The sequence below is a fragment of the Schistocerca cancellata genome, chromosome 1 (assembly GCF_023864275.1).
Source record: "Schistocerca cancellata isolate TAMUIC-IGC-003103 chromosome 1, iqSchCanc2.1, whole genome shotgun sequence".
Classification (NCBI taxonomy): Eukaryota; Metazoa; Arthropoda; class Insecta; order Orthoptera; family Acrididae; genus Schistocerca; species Schistocerca cancellata.
In genome coordinates this window covers 1128048958-1128065476 of record NC_064626.1, presented here as the reverse complement: position 1 = coordinate 1128065476, position 16519 = coordinate 1128048958, and the positions used below count along the sequence as shown (strand labels likewise).

Here is a 16519-nt window from a genome sequence, read left to right as displayed (position 1 = left end):
GTGTTACAAAAATATGAAAATTGGGGGGGGGGGGGGGGGGTTGGAAAAAAGTAAGACCTTTGGAAAGTAGGCAGTTGCAATAGCAAGACGCTTTAGACTTTACTGAAGAAAGTCAAGGGAAGTGGCTCCAAGGTCAAGAAAACTGATAGTGGCTGGGAGAGCAATGTACTGACACCAAATGGAGCTTTTGCTTTGATGGAAATCAATAAAGTTGTGGAACAGAGGTTTCCTGAATCTGTTAGAAGGTTGGCATCTAAAACTAGAAATAGACTTTGGTTATTGCAGATGAAATGAGAAAGATAAAGTAGTATAAGAAAAAGAGTTAAAACATAAAATAGCAGGGGAAGTGGGAACAAAACTGTGAACAGTGCTGTAAATTTAAAGGTGTCTACTACAATTGCCAGCATGAAATACAAGTAAAGCATAAGGGACATGTAGAATGTATGCATAACAACAGTAAACTTTAGCACTAATTTGGATTAGGAAGAATGGCCATGTTATTGTAAATCATTGCTGGGCAAATTTAGTGCACTGTTGTTTGAGGAGGACTGTGAGATAATTTCGCCACCATCATCGTACATCTCGCACAGGGACGATGAGAATACAATAAGAGATATTACAGCATATACAGAGGCATACAGACAGATGTTTTTTCCCTTGCTCAATCCACAAATGGAGTAGGGGAGAAATAAATGGAATAGGGGAGAAATTTGTTAATTTTGGTCTGAAGTACACTCTGCTTTGGCCTGTACAGTGGCTTTTGGAGTGTATGCACTGATGTATGTTGCAATTAAGTACATCTACATCTACATTTATACTCCGCAAGCCACCCAACGGTGTGTGGCGGAGGGCACTTTACGTGCCACTGTCATTATCTCCCTTTCCTGTTCCAGTCGCGAATGGTTCGCGGGAAGAACGACTGTCTGAAAGCCTCTGTGCGCGCTCTAATCTCTCTAATTTTACATTCGTGATCTCCTCGGGAGGTATAAGTAGGGGGAAGCAATATATTCGATACCTCATCCAGAAACGCACCCTCTCGAAACCTGGCGAGCAAGCTACACCGCGATGCAGAGCGCCTCTCTTGCAGAGTCTGCCACTTGAGTTTGTTAAACATCTCCGTAACGCTATCACGGTTACCAAATAACCCTGTGACAAAACGCGCCGCTCTTCTTTGGATCTTCTCTATCTCCTCCGTCAACCCGATCTGGTACGGATCCCACACTGATGAGCAATACTCAAGTATAGGTCGAACGAGTGTTTTGTAAGCCACCTCCTTTGTTGATGGACTACATTTTCTAAGGACTCTCCCAATGAATCTCAACCTGGTACCCGCCTTACCAACAATTAATTTTATATGATCATTCCACTTCAAATCGTTCCGCATGCATACTCCCAGATATTTTACAGAAGTAACTGCTACCAGTGTTTGTTCCGCTATCATATAATCATACAATAAAGGATCCTTCTTTCTATGTATTCGCAATACATTACATTTGTCTATGTTAAGGGTCAGTTGCCACTCCCTGCACCAAGTGCCTATTCGCTGCAGATCTTCCTGCATTTCGCTACAATTTTCTAATGCTGCAACTTCTCTGTATACTACAGCATCATCCGCGAAAAGCCGCATGGAACTTCCGACACTATCTACTAGGTCATTTATATATATTGTGAAAAGCAATGGTCCCATAACACTCCCCTGTGGCACGCCAGAGGTTACTTTAACGTCTGTAGATGTCTCTCCATTGAGAACAACATGCTGTGTTCTGTTTGCTAAAAACTCTTCAATCCAGCCACACAGCTGGTCTGATATTCCGTAGGCTCTTACCTTGTTTATCAGGCGACAGTGCGGAACTGTATCGAACGCCTTCCGGAAGTCAAGGAAAATGGCATCTACCTGGGAGCCTGTATCTAATATTTTCTGGGTCTCATGAACAAATAAAGCGAGTTGGGTTTCACACGATTGCTGTTTCCGGAATCCATGTTGATTCCTACATAGTAGATTCTGAGTTTCCAAAAACGACATGATACTCGAGCAAAAGACATGTTCTAAAATTCTACAACAGATCGACGTCAGAGAGATAGGTCTATAGTTTTGCGCATCTGCTCGACGACCCTTCTTGAAGACTGGGACTACCTGTGCTCTATTCCAATCATTTGGAACCTTCTGTTCCTCTAGAGACTTGCGGTACACGGCTGTTAGAAGGGGGGCAAGTTCTTTCGCGTACTCTGTGTAGAATCGAATTGGTATCCCGTCAGGTCCAGTGGACTTTCCTCTGTTGAGTGATTCCAGTTGCTTTTCTATTCCTTGGACACTTATTTCAATGTCAGCCATTTTTTCGTTGGTGCGAGGATTTAGAGAAGGAACTGCAGTGCGGTCTTCCTCTGTGAAACAGCTTTGGAAAAAGGTGTTTAGTATTTCAGCTTTACGCTTGTCATCCTCTGTTTCAATGCCATCATCATCCCGGAGTGTCTGGACATGATGTTTCGAGCCACTTACTGATTTAACGTAAGACCAGAACTTCCTAGGATTTTCTGTCAAGTCGGTACCTAGTATTTTACTTTCGAATTCACTGAACGCTTCACGCATAGCCGTCCTTACGCTAACTTTGACATCGTTTAGCTTCTGTTTGTCTGAGAGGTTTTGGCTGCGTTTAAACTTGGAGTGAAGCTCTCTTTGCTTTCGCAGTAGTTTCCTAACTTTGTTGTTGTACCACGGTGGGTTTTTCCCGTCCCTCACAGTTTTGCTCGGCACGTACCTGTCTAAAACGCATTTTACGATTGCCTTGAACTTTTTCCATAAACACTCAACATTGTCAGTGTCTGAACAGAAATTTTCGTTTTGATCTGTTAGGTAGTCTGAAATCTGCCTTCTATTACTCTTGCTAAACAGATAAACCTTCCTCCCTTTTTTTATATTCCTATTAACTTCCATATTCAGGGATGCTGCAACGGCCTTATGATGACTGATTCCCTGTTCTGCACTTACAGAGTCGAAAAGTTCGGGTCTGTTTGTTATCAGTAGGTCCAAGATGTTATCTCCACGAGTCGGTTCTCTGTTTAATTGCTCGAGGTAATTTTCGGATAGTGCACTCAGTATAATGTCACTCGATGCTCTGTCCCTACCACCCGTCCTAAACATCTGAGTGTCCCAGTCTATATCTGGTAAATTGAAATCTCCACCTAAGACCATATCATGCTGAGAAAATTTATGTGAAATGTATTCCAAATTTTCTCTCAGTTGTTCTGCCACTAATGCTGCTGAGTCGGGGGGTCGGTAAAAGGAGCCAATTATTAACCTAGCTCGGTTGTTGAGTGTAACCTCCACCCATAATAATTCACAGGAACTATCCACTTCTACTTCACTACAGGATAAACTACTACTAACAGCGACGAACACTCCACCACCGGTTGCATGCAATCTATCCTTTCTAAACACCGTCTGTGCCTTTGTAAAAATTTCGGCAGAATTTATCTCTGGCTTCAGCCAGCTTTCTGTACCTATAACGATTTCAGCTTCGGTGCTTTCTATCAGCGCTTGAAGTTCCGGTACTTTACCAACGCAGCTTCGACAGTTTACAATTACAATACCGATTGCTGCTTGGTCCCCGCATGTCCTGACTTTGCCCCGCACCCGTTGAGGCTGTTGCCCTTTCTGCACTTGCCCGAGGCCATCTAACCTAAAAAACCGCCCAGCCCACGCCACACAACCCCTGCTACCCGTGTAGCCGCTTGTTGCGTGTAGTGGACTCCTGACCTATCCAGCGGAACCCGAAACCCCACCACCCTATGGCGCAAGTCGAGGAATCTGCAGCCCACATGGTCGCAGAACCGTCTCAGCCTCTGATTCAGACCCTCCACTCGGCTCTGTACCAAAGGTCCGCAGTCAGTCCTGTCGACGATGCTGCAGATGGTGAGCTCTGCTTTCATCCCGCTAGCGAGACTGGCAGTCTTCACCAAATCAGATAGCCGCCGGAAGCCAGAGAGGATTTCCTCCGATCCATAGCGACACACATCATTGGTGCCGACATGAGCGACCACCTGCAGATGGGTGCACCCTGTACCCTTCATGGCATCCGGAAGGACCCTTTCCACATCTGGAATGACTCCCCCCGGTATGCACACGGAGTGCACTTTGGTTTTCTTCCCCTCCCTTGCTGTCATATCCCTAAGGGGCCCCATTACGCGCCTGACGTTGGAGCTCCCAACTACCAGTAAGCCCACCCTCTGCGACTGCCCGGATCTTGCAGACTGAGGGGCAACCTCTGGAACAGGACAAGCAGCCATGTCAAGCTGAAGATCAGTATCAGCCTGAGACAGAGCCTGAAACCGGTTCGTCAGACAAACTGGAGAGGCCTTCCGTTCAGCCCTCCGGAATGTCTTTCGCCCCCTGCCACACCTTGAGACGACCTCCCACTCTACCACAGGTGAGGGATCAGCCTCAATGCGGGCAGTATCCCAGGCAACCACAGTCGTAGTCCGATCGGGGGATGCGTGGGACGAGCTGGCCGTCCCCGACAAACCCCCATCCGGACCCCCACAGTGATGCCCATTGGCAACAGCCTCAAGCTGTGTGACCGAAGCCAACACTGCCTGAAGCTGGGAGCGAAGGGATGCCAACTCAGCCTGCATCCGAACACAGCAGTTGCAGTCCCTATCCATGCTAAAAACTTGTGCAAAGAACGTCTGAACTAATCTACAGAGAGCGCAAACAAAACGACACAAAATTGAAGCGGTTATTAAAATACAAGATTGCCTAGTAAATGCAGTAATGCTGCCACTTGTGCACTGCTGACACACTGCTCGGCGGCGGAAGGAGACTACGCGATTTAACACTATTCGAGTACTAAAACGTGATGCTACAACTCTCAAATACTATAATACGCCCGAAATTTATGAATTAAACAATGCAAGTACCAAAAACATGCAAAGAAATTAAGAATTAAACTATGTAACAAATGAGTGAGCTAGGAGTATACGACTTGCTGCTGCAGCTGCTTATCCAACGGCGGCAGGGAGCACACTGTTGAAGAAAAACCTTGTTAATGGAAGAGTGTGTTTAAAGAGTACAAGTTATGAAATTGGAGAAAGGTGGTATTGTGTGCAGCATGGAACTCTTTCTGATGAGCTAAGGACATCTTTTACCATCAACATTTTTACCTGCATCAAATGGGAAATCCATGGAAGAATGTTTCTACAACTTCTATGGCACTTTCAGATTTGAGATAGTATCCGAATCTGTACTAGTCTTGCTGCACCAGGTCTCTCATATCTCTGGTCGGAAAATGCTGTAGCTGTTGAGAGATGACTCATACTAGTAAACAGCCTCAAATTGTGGATGAGGAAGATAGACTGATTGCATCCTTTATCTGGGAAGAGGTAACAAACTGATTCTGGAGGGAGGAGGGGGGTCGAATTTTCCAGTTCAAACTTTTGAGACGATTGGCTTAATAATTTTATTATAAAATTGATGTGTGTTGACATGTTATGTGTTATTCTGCTGTTGTGGTCAGTCACGATGCATATTTAGGTTAGGAGATCTTAACCAATTGGAAGACATTAGACTTTTCTGAATGAATACTATGCTTTAATTTATAAGTTCACTTTCACTTTCACTTTCTCTTTTGAAGTTAATCTTGCCAGAAGTATCTAGTTCTGAAATAAATATTTTTGCTGTAAGTCTTGTTATTAGTATTATGTAGTTGTCAGTGGTAGCATTTATAATTGTGTTTTCATTTTTCCCCACAGGTTTAAATGTTGGACCAGAGCTGTGAAGTAGAATTTTCAGAGTTTGGAACATTCTCCTGTTGATATTTTAGTGAAGAGATGATTTAATTGGTTATTAAGACTGTTATTCATATTGAATGACATTAAGGGAAGGGTGACTTTGGGAATATTTTAACAAATAAGTTTTGTAAGCTTCCAAAGTGTTACGAAGTAGTGATAAAAAAGTGAAGTCACGGGACTGACTGAACCATGAGAGGACAGCTGTGTTGTGGAGATGCTATTCTGTAATATACCGTGTGTTTCTGAATACTGAATTGATGAAGACAAGAATATGTGTGTTTCTTTTTTAAAACTTTTTAACTCTTGAAAACAAAAGGAGCAGTGTAAATAGAGCACAAAACTACTGTGTGTACCCTCTTCTTAATGAACTGAGTGGCTTTGAAAGAAAAAAAAATCACATTGAAGATAATAAGGGTACAGTTGTTTGTGATGTTTGATAGCATTCCAGTGTAATGAGAGTATCGGGCAGACTTCATGATTCAAAAATCAATTTTCTTCTCCTGTTGGTTACATCATACAGGAAATCTCTAGATTTCACATAAGAATGTGAAGTACAATATGGTAGATGTTTACTTGAGGATATTGAAAACTGCTGTGTCCACATTCTTGTACAATGAGATTTATGGTTACGTTGAACTTGTGAATGTTTTTATAATTAAAAAAAATCTTCTTTTATTTGTTAGCTTATTTGGTTACGTTTCAGTCTCTACTACACTCTACATTGTCATGATATTCCTTCAGAACCAAAGCTTTCAGTCAGGGTGCTCTACTGAGCAACCCATTCAAAGCCTAAAACCTGACCATCTGTGGTCCTGTAAATCAAAATAGTAAATACCTATAACTTAATGATTCACAAAGTCCCTAACATGAAATATGCTTCTACATCTCTGAGTAATTCTGTGAAGGAATGCAGCTACAGTTTTTTTTTTTTTTAAATAAAAGTTTATCTTATTTATATTCTTTCCATCTAGAGATCTCTTTATTATCTTAAAGTATTTGACTGAGTTTTATTTCAACGTGTGTTTGACAAACTGTTAACAGCCTAAGAATAGTAGTATTTTATTGCTGCTGTGAGGATTTCTTACTGTGATACAGTAAAACCTGAGCTGTCATAGGGAAAGACTGGGGGCCAGTTAAAACTATGTTTATTATCATCATCTTCCAAGGTACAAAAACATGTCCTCGTCTGCCCACGAGGATTGGAAACTCATTTGTGTCAAAAGCATTTTCCTGTAATGCATTTAATATTTAGCAGAGCATACGTGTAGGCATACTAGTGTTATGACTGAGAAAAGATTATCTAATTTTTTAGATGAATCTGGGCCTCTTTTAAGAGCCAACATAATTAATGTTCATGTTGAATTGTGCCGGTGATACATACATTGTTGCACTACCACAAGTTTTGTTTTATCTGATCACAATATTTAAAAGAAGAATGTACAGTTACGTAATTCCTTTCTATTATCCAATGGCCACACTATTTGCAGTCTCTTGTTACTTCTTTCTGTTCTTCCAGCATCATCTACCAGAAAAAAATTGTAGTTTTTTTTTCTCCATTAATATAAAAATTATTACTGTACTTTTCTGGTGCTGATATAACACAAATCAGCCTCTTCATTAAAATATATAGAAGCTGTGGCTTTAATAGTTTGTTTGAAGTAAAATGATAGTACTTACTTTTTTCTCCATCTCAGTTGTGTGGTACTGTATTAAGCCACAGCACAGCTGTATCTTGTGCATTTGAACTGTTCATTGCTTCAGTATTTTGCTGCCTTGACTGTATTGTGTACATCAATTTTATCTGAAATGTTTATCCTTTATAGTCTGGTTATTGCAACAAGTGTTTGATTGATCCATTATTTGGTTAAGGCAGAATTTTTTTTTAGCTGACGATGTAAAGTGTTTTTTTTTTTTTTTCTTTTAATATTATGCAAAATATACAAAAATACTCAGCTTGCTCAGAATTTAAGATTTAATTGTGAACATACTGGAGGAAACATGACCGATAATAAAGTTATAAATTCTAATATAAATGCCAACATTATCTGTCCTCTACCTAACTCATTTAAAGCTAATGACAAAGACCTTGTACTGAAGAAACGTACAGTTGTCATCTTGTATCAGAGTGAAGTTACAGCATTTGGACAGGAAAAAATTGTAAAAATGAAATAGCACACCAAATAAATTCACTTACAGAAAGCCTGTAAATACTATCCTGAAAAATATAATCCTTGTAGACTGTGTCCTGTCCTCATAAAGCATGTTATATAGGTGTTCCAGGAGGAATAGTCGGTATCTGGGATTGTGACAAGAGTGATCATTTGAAGCAAGAAAGTCTGGTAAAAATGGGCTCTAAATTGCATACCTTAAGAACTCTGGGCAGTTGTTCATTTTTGGTACTGTGAAACACACATCTTCTACTCACTACTTCTCCAGAAACTGTCATATTCGATTCTTTGGTTACAGTCAGGAAACACTGAACAACAATTCATGCTAATACATGCAGTCTGTATGATATGAAGGACAAAAGAGTTTTAATGTGAGTCCAGCTTCTTCTCTTGTTGCCATGACCCAGTATCACACATCACAGAACTCTCTGTTCTATAGTGCATGATGCATTTCGGAGCTGGGACAAGACTGCATAGAATAAACCACCAAATCGGCAGGTACCACAAAGTGTGAAAAGCTGCTATTGCCATCCCACACTGCGGAAATGATGCATCCATCCATACCAGGTTAAATGCACAAACAAGATCAAACTCCTAAACACTATACAAGTTGTAATGCCGCCACTATTATTTTTTTTGGGGGTGTCATGAAACCTAGCAGTTTGGCTTCAGTAGCAGAAGACAGGATGCTTCATGTCATCATTTCGATTGCAGCATTGCGGGCTGCCTAGACAGCATGAGACAGACAAGGTCAGCTACTATAATACTGAAACTATAGTGATAAAAGGGACTCTCACAGGGTGAAGCATTCCATTGTCACTCACACAGGACACAGATTTGTTGTACCAACTGCAACTGGCAACAGCATGTCGGCACAAGTAGACTGGGCGTAAGTATAAATAATCATTAATTTGAGAACAGGGATTAGAAGTTAAGCAGCACCAGCAGAGACGGTAGTGCAATGCCAGACAACCAGCCTCTGTGGGACAGCCCACAGCCACTACGAGTTTGAGCTCCCACTGCTGAACCACCTATTAGTGTTGGTTCCTCCTCCTTGGACGTGGGGTGCCAGTGGGCTGCAACATGGTCAACTTCCAGCAGCTGCCAGACTCCTGTCCTGCAGGGTAGCAGTTCAAGACTTGCTCGTGCAGGTGCCCAGGCACTACACGCTGCCACTCACTAAGGCAGTTTCCACCATCAGACTGGCATTCCCTGCAAGAAAATCTGAAGTCTTCAGCTCCCCTGGCTCTGTCTGTGGGCAGCTGTTTCCCACAAACAGAGCCACATACCACTGCATAAGCCACTGGAGTCATAATTGCAGGGCTCTTATGTTACAGTGCAGTAGTTGTCAGTTCACTGCTGCCACATGCCACCACTCGACGTGCTCAACAGAGTGTGGTTACTGCTTCCATCGAGACATTACCAGTGTAGACAAGTAAACGTTAATAAAATGGTTTAACTTACTGATGTTGTCTGCCTGAGCTAACAACAGCTTGTTATGACTTAAGTGCACTGCCATGACACAACTCTGCACGGAAGTGGTCCTGCGCCCTCGGATCACGTCATGTGATGTCAGCAGTGGGATCGATAATGCCTATAGCTACTTTTGGTGGATGAAAAAGATGGCTCGGCTATTGTGTTGTCGAAATTTTGTCAACATGCAACGGGATAAGTGCAGCCTTTTCATTTACTTTTTTTTTTACTGTGACAATCGTGGAGAGACAGTGAGTTATTTGCCAAATGTGTAATTTTTTTGGTGAATTCAGTATGTGACAGGCAAACTGGGACAGTGTTCTGAGGATGTTTAACTATGATTGTTGGTTTTTGCCTTGTTAATATGGGCAACACATGTTTAATAATTTGTGCATAGTGAGTGAGGGAACATAAAAATCTCAAATCTTGCGCGCGGTTTTTTTGAAAGCCAGATGTAACACTGTCGGTTGCATAAAATGAAATCAGTAGGGGCAGCTGAATCACCCTGTATAAGTTGTTAACTGTGCGTGGTTATATAGGAGGTGAAGCTGAGTGCTGTTAACGAGTATTCAGTGTTTTAGTGTGTTTAGTAATAATGATGAGCAGCTACTCAGACAGAGTAGTTAAGTTGCAGTAAAAAGTATTATGATATGGTCAGTTGGCAGGATGCCAGAGTTTGAGAATTGTAAGAAATATGCATTAATTTGTGCCATTTGGACATCGGAGTAGTCTGGCTCAATAGGGAAGCATATAAAGTAGTGAGACGTGTTGGGATAGCAGTATGTTTCAATGTCCTTGTTGCGTGTAGTTTGTGTCACTGATAGAAAGGTAATAAGGTCATGGATAGTACCACTGGGAGCGGGATCTTCAGTACCACAAGGAGCTGTGAGAGAGGTAATATTGGAAATCATGAAAGGCAGGGTAGATAGGCTATTAACAGACAACTTATAATTGTCTAAGAGATTAAGGGCAGTTGTATGAAGGAGGAGATTTTTGCATTGGACTTACTCCAGAGTATGTGGAGAAGTGGCAGAAAGGATTTGACAAATAGTGGATTGAAAATGGCCCTCGGGAGATGAAGAATAGGAAGATTTTGGACTGGATGGAAAGAAAGGGAATACTGTTGGCAGAGAAAGACAGAACTGAGAAGGGATTAAAAGGTGTTGAAGGGTACAGGCCTGTTTCTAGTTTACCGTCTCAGCAATTTGTCCAACTACTATTGCTGTAGTTAAACCTGCCATTTCCAGGGGGGAAGTAGGCCAGAATTTGATGCCTGGTGAGACAATCTTGTAAGTGTGAAAATTAATATAATTAATAGAGTTGGCTCAATGCGCGGAGTGCTGTTATTATTGATGTGAAGCAAATAATGAAGTAGTATCAGCTCCAATATCATTTGAGATTGTGGAGTCTGAAGTAGCTGTGGAGTGAGCTGTACCAAACTGAAAGTGGATAGCAACATGGGTGATTTAAGTGCAATAGTGTCTACCCCATTGGGAGGAATTGTTCTGAAGCCATAGGGGCCACGCCAGATGTAGAGGAAAGTGCATGTGTCAGTGGTTTTTGTATTGTGCAGAGTAGAACTGCTGACAGTTATGTTATTATAGATACTATGGGAATGTACAGGTAGCTGTTGATATTGATAGTTGTGTAGCAGATGTTGTGGGAAAAAATGGTACAGAGCTGTATATTTCCACGCAAGCAGGGTGAATGTAAGAGAGGGAAGAGGAGTTGTGTGTTAAAAAGTTAGTGATTGGGTCAACAAGATATAAATTGTTGAGGAATGTACGCCTGAGATAAGAATGTAGCAGCTGTGCAGACACTGGGTTGTGGCCTTGCAGCTGTAGTAAAACGAAGAGCTATCAACCTGCTTGTCGTTCATATTTTGTGGAAGCTCTGGCTTATTTTTACGTATGGTTCCTAACATTGTCAGTTACCTTTTCTGTCCCAAATTTTACGACAAAAAAAAAAATAAATAAAATAAATAAATAAATAAAATAAATAAATAAATAAAATAAAATTGTTTCATGTTACATTCTGGCCGTGCAAGTCAGAGATAAAACCAGTAACTACTCTCATTCACTGATTTTTTTTTTCTGGTGCTGCTCCGCTCTCCTCTCCTGTACAGATTTGGGCTTTCTGTGTGTATGAAGATTTGCTGTCACACAAGAGTTCATATCTTGATTCCATATTTTGGCACTTTGCTTTGGATGTACTGCTTGTATAGACAGTGGCTTCTAAATGCTGCCTGCTGCTCAATGACTGTCACATTTCTCCCTAGATTATACATTTTAGGGAGGACTTCTAACCACTTCTCCCAGCTACTGTGAATTGCGGTGAGTTAATCAGTATGTCGTCTTTCCTCTCTTGGGGATTTCTTATCAAATTGCAAGATGCGCAATATTTTACATAATGTTCCTTGGGTCTGGTTGCTCGAAATATGTTCTGGTCGGATGGTATCTTTATCCCACAAGCTTTTTGTAGATACCCCCCCCCCCCCCCCTCCGTGAGCGATATACACCCACAAGGAATAGGAGTCCTAAGTATGTGTGAAAATGAGAATTATCAATGTTTGTCCACTGTTTACCATAAACTCATTGCCCTCATTATTTGACATCTCTATTATTTCATTCTGAAGTGCTGTAGAAAATAATACTTCAAATGAACTTTTTACATCACGTATTCTGCTGATTGCATACCTGGTAATGGTAGATGGCTGTTTTGCGATGGTGGTTGCAACTGCCACTCTGCGTTCCTGTTTTTAGAAATAGAAGTCTGTGCACTACTTTTAACAGGCTGTGGACTGTCGTCAATGTCATCAGAACACTTGCTTTCAGATGGATTACTGACATGATCTTTGAACTTGGAAAGTGATCCTTTTTCTGTTGAGCTATTTACTAATTCTTCCAACTTAGCATCAGTCAATGATGTAACCACCATGATGTCACAATTCAGACTGATCACAAACATTAGAGAGCACAAACTGAGCAGAAACGATGGATAATTTGAACAGTTGACAAATCATAATGACAAGTCCATTGTTGGAAACACAGCCTCTGTTGACTTGTTGAATGTTGAGAGTAAGTATGAACAATGAAAGTCATTACTACTATAAAATGTGAGACAACCAGAAAGTATTTTACTTTAGGGGAATCATACTCAAGTCAGGTCACACTGACCTGAACATTATGTAAGTAAGTCTGAAGGTTTATGAACAGATAACTTAAAATATTTTTAAACTTTTTTTAACCACATACTGACCTTACATTTTCAGACAAAGCCACCAAATTTGATAAAGTTATTTTTATATTTAAATCATAAGAAAAGAAATGTATTACTATTGCAGGTCATACTGATTTGAACAGAACAGCAGGGTTAAGCTAACCTCCCCTTGTGTATTAGCCCAGCCATAAAGCTCAACCTTTCACAGTACAAGCTTTTAACAAATTAAGTTTCTACTAATCAACAGAAAAGTATACCAAACTTGGCAAACTTTTTTTCTTATGTACCTACATAGTTCTCCTCTTGATCTTATTTTGAACGTATGTACACTAAAGTGCCAAAGAAACTGGTATAAGCATACGTATTCAAATACCGAGACATATAAACAGGCAGAATATGGTGCTGTGATCAGCAACGCCTATATAAGTGTCTGGCACAGTTGTTAGATCAGTTACTGCTGCTACAATGGCAGGTTGTCAAGATGTGAGTTTGAATGTGGTGTTGTAGTCGGTGTGCAAGTGATGGGGACACAGCATCTCCAAGGTAGCAATGAAGTGGGGATTTTCCCTTACAACCATTTCGTGAATGTATCAGGAATCCAAGAAAACATCAAATCTCTGATATTGCTGCAGTCAGAAAAAGGTCCTGCAAGAACAGGACCACTGACGACTGAAGATAATCATTCAATGTGAAAGAAGTGCAACCCTTCTGCAGATTGCTGCAAGCGGAGCCATCAACAAGTGTCACTGTACGAACCATTCACTGAGAAGTCATCAATATGGGCTTTCAGAGCTGAAGGCCTACTCTTGTATCCTCGATGACTGCACGACACAAAGCATTACACCTCCCCTGGGCCTGTCAATACCAACATTGGACTGTTGATGAGTGGAAACATGTTGCCTGCTCGAATGTGTACGGGCATGGAGGCAACCTCATGAATCCAGGGACCCTGCATTTCAGGAGGGGACTGCTCACGCTGGTGCAGGCTCTGTAATGGTGTGGGGCATGTGTAGTTGGAGCGATATGAGACCCCTCATAAGGCTAGATACAGTTGTGACAGGTGACACATTCATAAGCATCCTGTCTGATCACTTGCATCCATTCATGTTCATTGTGCATTCAGACAGACTTGGGCAATTCAAACAGGACTATGTGACACACCACACATCCAGAATTGCTACAGAGTGGCTCCAGGAACAGAAGAGATCTCCATCCCCTTGTACTCTGACGGATTTATGGTGTCAGCTCCCTCCAGCACTACTTCAGACATTAGTCGAGCCCATGCCACATTGTGTTGCGGCACTTCTGCGTGCTCAAGGGGGACTACACGATATTAGGCAGGTGTACCAGTTTCTTTTATTCTTCAGTATATACATGCTCAGAATAAGATCAAGAGAAGAATTATGTAGGTATATCAAAAGCCATGTCAGCAAAATATGTTGGTACAGCAATGAATAAAAATAATTGAGCTTTAGCCATATTAAGTGGAACTCAGAGGGGATACTGAAGGGACAGCAGTTGAGGAAGTTTAGTAATCAGGCAATGGTTCTGCAATATGTATTCTGAGGCATCAAGGGTTCACCAATTTAGTACTGGAGGGAAGAATGGGGGGAAGGGGGGGGGCGCTTAACATCATAGAAGGAGACCAAGAGATGAATTCAGCAAGCAGATTCAGAGGGATGTAAGTTGCAGTTGTTACCCGAGATGAAGAGCCGTGCACAGGATAGAGTAGCATGGAGAGCTGCATAAAACCAGTCTTTGGAATGAAGAGCACGTCAACAACAACATCATATATGTATGTAATATTTTTATTCTTTTGTGGGACTGATCTCACGCCAGAGAAGTTGAATTTTTAAGATTAGCAGCATCCTGTTGTTGTCCTACCTGCTGTAATCCGTTACTTTTTATTAGCTATACTGTGAACAGCATACAAACCCCAGACTCTTGCAACACCTCTCCCATCAAGGTGTAGGTCATCCTTTTTCATTTGGTCCACTGACGCAATTCATTACACAATTTGTATATAGGAGTACAGTATACGGCTTAATTATTATGTACCACTCTACTCTATACTTTCCTCATATCTTGAGATAACTTAGTCCAAAAGTATGTAGGACCATTGCCTGATTAATGAGCTTCCTCAGCTGCTGTCGCTTCAGTATCCCCCCCCGAGTTAGACTTAATATGGCTAAAGCTTAATTATTTTTATTCATTGCTGTACCAACATATTTTGCTGATGCGGCTTTCGATGTACCTACATAGTTCTCCTCTTGATCTTATGCGGATGTTAGCACATCAAATATTAAATATTCATATAAGGGTACCACCCCTTTTCTTTCCCCTTCTGACATGATGTCATTAACAACCAGCATCTATAAAGGTGGTTCTTCAAACAAAAAATTTTTTTTGTTAATGTGCTTTTTCTATGGTTTTGTAGAAATGTCCTGTGCAATGTTTTCATTTAGGCAACATATGCTATTGTATGTATGTCTTCTAGGACCTGATGCCTCCAACATAAACTGGTAGTATTAATTACACTCTCATCCACATCTTTTTTGAGGAATATACAAAATTGTAATGGGTCAGTATTTGTTAATTATAAATCTACTTTGATTATAAAGGAGCTGTAATTCATAGAAGACATGATACTGGGAGACTCGGAAACTGCTATACAGAAAAAGAAATAATAAGTAATATAGCAGCTAACTAGGCATCCTGTGGTTGGCACACCATGTATTCCATAAAGAACACCTGCTCTCCTGAGGTAATGGTGCTTAATATTCATTCTCGTGTGCCTGTATCCAAGAAGGAATCCTAGATATCCTTAGTCAACTAGTTTGCTTAAAAGGTCTCCTGCACTCAACTTCAAACCTACCATGTTGCTCCTTTGTAATTTTTCCAAAATATTTAAAATCAGCATTTCACATAAGGCAAAGTTCACACGAAAATGTACAACTGTAACTCACTCTGTACTTTTCACAAGAAATCGCTTTATTACATAATAACAGCAAGTCATTTGTCTTCAATCTTTTTAAAATATCATACATGTCTTGTAAATTATCATCAGATGATTGTTGTTGTTGTTGTTGTGGTCTTCAGTCCTGAGATTGGTTTGATGCAGCTCTCCATGCTACTCTATCCTGTGCAAGCTTCTTCATCTCCCAGTACCTACTGCAACCTACATCCTTCTGAATCTGCTTAGTGTATTCATCTCTTGGTCTCCCTCTACGATTTTTACCCTCCACACTGCCCTCCAATGCTAAATTTGTGATCCCTTGATGCCTCAAAACATGTCCTACCAACCGATCCCTTCTTCTAGTCAAGTTGTGCCACAAACTTCTCTTCTCCCCAATCCTATTCAATACCTCCTCATTAGTTACGTGATCTACCCACCTTATCTTCAGCATTCTTCTGTAGCACCACATTTCGAAAGCTTCTATTCTCTTCTTCTCCATACTAGTTATCGTCCATGTTTCACTTCCATACATGGCTACACTCCATACAAATACTTTCAGAAACGACTTCCTGACACTTAAATCTATACTCGATGTTAACAAATTTCTCTTCTTCAGAAACGATTTCCTTGCCATTGCCAGTCTACATTTTATATCCTCTCTACTTCGACCATCATCAGTTATTTTACTCCCTAAATAGCAAAACTCCTTTACTGCTTTAAGTGTCTCATTTCCTAATCGAATTCCCTCAGCATCACCCGACTTAATTCGACTACATTCCATTATCCTTGTTTTACTTTTGTTGATGTTCATCTTATATCCTCCTTTCAAGACACTGTCCATTCCATTCAACTGTTCTTCCAAGTCCTTTGCTGTCTCTGACAGAATTACAATGTCATCGGCGAACCTCAAAGTTTTTAC

General features: G+C 41.0%; 1 protein-coding gene and 1 long non-coding RNA gene across 2 annotated transcripts in view; one reads left to right on the top strand and one right to left on the bottom strand.

Moving 5' to 3' along the window:
* LOC126092573 (mannosyl-oligosaccharide alpha-1,2-mannosidase IA-like) overlaps positions 1–6711 on the top strand; it is a 60221-nt gene extending 53510 nt beyond the window's left edge. Inside the window, exon 9 of the mRNA XM_049908255.1 lies at positions 5746–6711. The gene's annotated coding sequence lies outside the window, so the exon portion shown is untranslated. The remainder of the gene's footprint in view (positions 1–5745) is intronic.
* LOC126092576 (uncharacterized) lies at positions 6078–7979 on the bottom strand. The gene is made up of 2 exons (XR_007521362.1): positions 6620–7979; positions 6078–6580 (listed from the first exon to the last, which is right to left on the bottom strand). It is a non-coding gene; the product is annotated as an uncharacterized LOC126092576 (long non-coding RNA).
* Between the last annotated feature and the right edge of the window lie 8540 nt (positions 7980–16519).